We start from the raw sequence: 5832 nt of genomic DNA on the forward strand, positions 1-5832 counted from the left end.
CCTTAGTGCTTTGCTATGGGCAGCATTTCCTATTTATTTTCCTTCACTCAATCCAGGATCTATTTCTCAAGGAATGGGTTTCATGACACTAGCCTGGAAATTTCCCACCTGTCCAGGCTGATAGGCTCCTTTTTAGGATTGAGGCATTGCTAACAATTATTTATGTCCATTCTAAAGACCAGGCCAATTCTTAGTTGCCATCTGTCATAGCCAGCTTTGACTGATCATCTCTGAATAGCTAAGTCTAAAATTAGCATTTCTTAATAGTATTTTACATGGTACTATTTATTGAGTGACTATATCTGCCAAGTGTTTTATTCCTTTTATGTCATTTATTTTTACTTAAAAAAAAAGAAACCCACGGCTTTACAGTACAGAAAGAATTCCCCTTTTACAGATACTATACTGCTTTACAGATGATGGACCTGCAGTTCAGAGAGACAGGCCTTACTCAAGTTCACACAGCCAGTTCGTGGCAATACCCAGAATTGTTTGTTTTGTTGATCTGACCAAATTTTTACTTTATTTCATGCTGCTTCCCAGTTATTTAGCAAAGCGGAGACCTTAGCCAGTTATCTATTGGAGTGGCAGACCTTCCCTCTGCAGGCACCTGGGTGGGGTGGGCTGAGCTGAGACCAAAGGGTCCTCGGCTAAAGCCAAAGCAGATCAAAGTGGTGAGACTCGCGCCACTGAGACGTGAAGGCCCTCCTCAGCTCCCTCCTGATCCAGGTGGGTGGGTGCTCGCCCTAGCTCTCCTCTCCCCCGCCCCATGGAGAAGACAGAGCTGATCCAGAAGGCGGAGCTGGCCGAGCGCTATGACGATATGGTCACCAGCAATGAAGGCCGTGATGGACTGGGGGCGCCGTGCTGTTCAAGCCGGAGCGCAACCTCCTGTCCCTGGCCTACACGAATGTGGTCAGGGGCTGCAGGGCCGCCTGGAGGGTCATCTTGAACATCCAACAGAAAACTTACACCTCTGACCAGAAGTTGTAGCTGATTAAGAACTGTCGAGGGATGGTGGAGTCCAAACTGAGGTCCGTCTGTGCCACGGTCCTGGATTTGTTGGACAAGCATTTAATAGCCATTGCACCTAATCCAGAGAGTAAGATTTTGTATCTGAAAATGAAGGGAGATTACTTCCGGTGGCTTGCTGAAGTTTCATGTGGTGATGATCAGAAATAAATGATAGATAATTCCCCAGGAGCTTGCCAAGAGGCTTAAGCAAGAAAGAGATGCACCCCACACACCCCATCTGCCTGGGGCTGGCTCTTAACTTTTCTGTATTTTACTATGAGGTCCTTAATAACCCAGAACTTGCCTACACACTGGCTAAAATGGCTTTTGATGCGGTCACTGAAGAACTTGATACACTGAACGAAGGAGAGGCGTGTAAAGACAGTGCCTTCAACATGCAGTTTCTTAGAGACAACTTTATGGACACCAGACAGTGCAGGAGAAGAATGTGATGTGGCAGAAGGGGCAGAAAACTAAGTACATGTAGGGTGTCATCCTTCTTCCTCTCAAGAAACCGTTTTACTGTAAGTCCCTTACATACGAACCTTCAAGTTGCGAGCCTTCAAAGATGCGCACATGGTTTGCACGTCCAGTCACATAAGTTAGTTCACGTGTCTGGCGTACATTGTGACGTGCCTGCATCCTCTACAAGTGGTTGTGCTTTTGTGTACTTTACTGTACAGTACTGTATAGAATACAGTAGTACAGTATCTTTATTTCAAGCCCAGGATGTCTGGAAGCAATGGTAAAAGCAGTGGTTATTGTAGCTGGTACTGCTGAGAAGAGCCAAGCGATAACGATGGAAACATCGCTCGAGCTAGATCTGCAAAAGGACAACTTCATTGAACTTCCTTTCTGTGCAACATGAGGAGCTTACTAATGAAGACCTGATGGAATTGGAGGCCCAGAGGAAGGATGAAGAGAGACAAGAGGAAGAAGTAAGTGAAGAAGCGAAGAGATTCACGACGCAGGAAATGGCAAGGGGTTTTCTTTATTTGAGGAGGCACTGTTAGTTTTTGAGGCACAGGACCCCAATGTAGAATGGTACACGAAGGTTACAGCAGCCGTCCAGAATGCAATCCAGTGCTACTGTGTCATATATGATGAGAAAAAAAGAGCTACTACCCAGACATCACTGGATCACTTTTTCAAGAGGGTAGATGGAATTGAATCTAGCAAGGCAGAACCTGTGCCATCAACGTCAGGCGTGAGTGAAATTGCAGCTTGCCTGGCATCTCCTGTTGCTGATGATCCTTCACCTCTACCATCTCCCACCTCTTCTCCCTCCTCCAGTCAGTAACTCTTCTTGCCTGGTCACTTGATGCCAACCCCTGTATGCCAGCTGTTGTACTGAACTACTGTACTTTTCAAGGTACTGTACTGTAAGATTAAAAATGCTTTCTTTATATTTTGTGTTTGTTTTTTATGTATTATTTGTGTGAAAAGTATTACAAACCTATTATAGTACAATACTATACAGCCGATTGTGTTAGTTGGGTACCTAGGCTAACTTTGTTGGACTTATAACTGGACTTATGAATGCGCTCTTGGAACGGAACTCATTCATATGTAGGGGACTTAACGTACTCATCTCCTTATTTCATTTGGATTTCCTATAGCAAAGAAGCCCATTCATGTGTGTGGAATCAATTGTCTGTAGTCTTTTCACATTGCAGCTTTGGGAAAACTCTTTGATTTGCGTTTGTCTTGGCCTTCCTGGTGTGCAGTTACTGCTGTAGAAAGTATTAATAGCTTCATTTCATATAAACATAACTTCCAAACGCTTATGTAGAGGACTAAAAATGTATCTGGTATTTAAGTAATCTGAACCAGTTCTGTAAGTGACTGTGTTTTGCATTACTGTGAAGATATGAAAGTGTAATTAACTACAATGTAAAGAGTGTTCTACATAACTTCTTAATTTCTACATTCTCTCCCTTACTCTTCTTCAAGGGTTTCCTTTCAGTAAGCAACTTTCCATGCTCTTAATGTATTCGTTTTTGGTAGGAATCCAGAAGTATTAGATTGAATGAAAAAGCATTTGACATTTCTGGGCTGAGAGTCACAAACTGAGATGCCTCTTGTGTCATAAATGATGGAGGTCTTGTGTATCTATAACAACAGAGAGTTTCCTTATTTGCTCTTCATTTGCTGCTGTTTAAGTTGACAGCTTCCCTTCCCAAGAAAAATTCACTTACACCTGCTGCCTTTGGAGTCCTGGTATTCACTGTACCATATAACAGAAGTAACGTGTTGCTGTCAGAATACAAGCATTGCTTTTGGCAAATTAAAGTGCATGTCATTTCCTAATACACTAAAAGGGGGAAATAAGCTAAAGTACACAAGTCTGAGTCTAAAACTTTAGTACTTTTCCATGCAGATTTGTACACATGTGAGAGGTTGTCCAGTGGTCTAGTGATTATTGTTTAGAGAGCTGGACCACTACTGTGTGTTGTTAATCATTGACTGTAGTTCCAAAAAAGCCTCGTGAAAATGTTATGCCCTATGTAACAGCAGAGTAACATAAAATTAAATTATATTTTATAAACCAAAAACATTATCTGTTAGACAAAGAAAATGCAAAAAATATATAGCTTTGCTTCAATTTTCTGAATATTTCAAGAGGGGGAAATGGCTCATTTCTGACATTCCAGACAATCGCCTTATTTGTGTTTTATTAGCGGGGATTATGGTCCACTCATATCTGAGAAAGTGTTTCATTTTCCTTGAGTCAGACAAGGCTCTCTTAATTAAGGGAAACATTCCACTCTTTAGAATCATAAAGACGCTCCTATGCAAATTACCTTTATCCAGACTGACTGGAGGCATCTTTTTATGAGATAAAGCTGAGCTTCTTAAAAATGTATTGCTCATCTCTTCCTCTCTTTCTATCTATTAAAAGCAGAGATGAAGCCTTGTCGGCTTCGTGAAACTGCCCTCTGTATTCCTGTAACACTCCCTAGAACATGACCCCTGGGGTTTTGAACGCTGTTTTCTCTCCAAAATCAACATTGTTGAACAACGAAAGGAACCTCTAAACATCAAAGGCCAAGGAAGACAACACCCAGAGAGCAAGGAAATTCCATTTTGAAAGTCAGCCCCAACTCTTCTTCCAGTCTCTTTTCTGGACAATGCATGCAAGCTCCCCATTTATCATTTCATAACCATGGATGCTCTGCCCCACATAAACATTAACTTTTCAGTCTGTAACCCTGGCAAACAAGATGAAGGAGATGTGGCTTATTACCCTGACTCCTCTGTCTTACACAGATGACTGTCGTGTTTAGACAAGACACAGAGAGGCAATGCCAGGGTGGCTAACTCAGGTGGGGTTTCCAAATTGGGACTCTTTTTTCTAGATGTCAAAAGACTGGTTTCTTACTTTTGCGCTTGCACTGTCCAGTTTTGATAGGAAGTTATAACTTCCTAGAATTTGTTGGGAAGGTTCAATATATTCTAGTAAAAGTTTAAGATATTTTAAAAAGTGTTTGCAAATACTGTAAATCAGAGTGATTCTTTACTGAGATGTCTTCTTTATGCCTTTAAACATAAAAAACATTTTAGCGATGCCTCTAATGTTTGAGCCTCATTATTTTCAGTGTGGAAATGTGCCCCTAGAGGGGCGCTCCCTGCTCTCCTGCGATCTGACTACCCACAGGGCTCTCAGCACAACGAGGGGTGTGGGTAAGCCTCATCAACCCTCTCACTTAGCTTCTCCAAGTTGGCACTCAATTTATTATTAGGAGATACTGAGGCTGGCAGCTTTTCCCAGATGATTTTCTGTCTTTACATTGTGAAAAATTAAAGTGGAAAGAAGAGTGCACACACTTTTTTTAGGATGCCAACCTTTCTAAAACCTATGATTAGGACACATTAACAAATGTTTTACATGTTTCAAGTGACTTCATTCATTTTTTCATTCAACAAGTATCTGTGATTGTTTACTAAAAGCCAGGCTGAGTCGGAGGCTGGGGATATGATGACTAAAAAAATACTCTATGAGAAGGACATCATTGTGATTTCCAAAGTTACCCCCATTTTTCAGTACAAATTTGGACACCAGCAACTAATGGACAGTAAGTAAAGCTGGATTATAGAAAACATCATGTACTGGAAAATGACTTCTACAGTGAATTGGCCATTCCATCTCCTTCTCTTTCTTAAGAACAACTCAGTAAAATAAAATTCCAATTTATTGTTGGACAACAGTGTTGCACACATACATCACACGGGCCAAAAAATAAACAGCAACCTCACAGACCAAAAGAAGTAAAAAAAAAAAAGAAGCTTTTACCTTTGGCCTTTTAAATCATCTTATACAAACCAAGTACTTATTGTACAGCTAAATATAAACACAAAAGATGTTACTAGAACGCTTGGAATAAGTTGCTTTTGCTCTTTTCACGAGTGTATTTTTTTTCTCATTTGAGATTAGAACGAACATGGGCACACCATAAGTAAAGTCAGAAGTAGGGCAGAAAACACTCTGAAGGTTGGTTTGGTCATCTGAGATCGTTAGAAATGGCTGACCCCTAACAATATGTACAAAAATATAAATAAAATTTACAAACACATTTTCCTTTTTGAAGCAGTTTCAAGAAAATAAGCAGGCACAAAAACAGACACAGAGATCAATGGAACAGTACTGGAAGTCTATAAATAAACCCATGCTAATATGGTCAATTAATCTTTGACAAGGGAGGCAAGAATATACAATGGGGAAAAGACAGCCTCTTTAATAAATGGTGTCTGGAAAACTGGACAGCAACATGCAAAAGAATCAAACTAGACCATTTCCCTAATACATATACAAAAAAA

The 5832-nt window shown here is 40.7% G+C and overlaps 1 pseudogene; it reads left to right on the top strand.

Annotated features, from left to right (window-relative positions):
* The first annotated feature begins 769 nt into the window (after window positions 1–769).
* On the top strand, window positions 770–2447 carry LOC111167374 (14-3-3 protein theta pseudogene; annotated as a pseudogene).
* The last annotated feature ends 3385 nt before the right edge of the window (window positions 2448–5832 follow it).

Source organism: Delphinapterus leucas, chromosome 1 (genome assembly GCF_059928025.1).
Source record: "Delphinapterus leucas isolate spDelLeu-1000000601 "Yukka" chromosome 1, BTC_Dleu_Yukka2, whole genome shotgun sequence".
In the NCBI taxonomy this organism is placed as follows: Eukaryota; Metazoa; Chordata; class Mammalia; order Artiodactyla; family Monodontidae; genus Delphinapterus; species Delphinapterus leucas.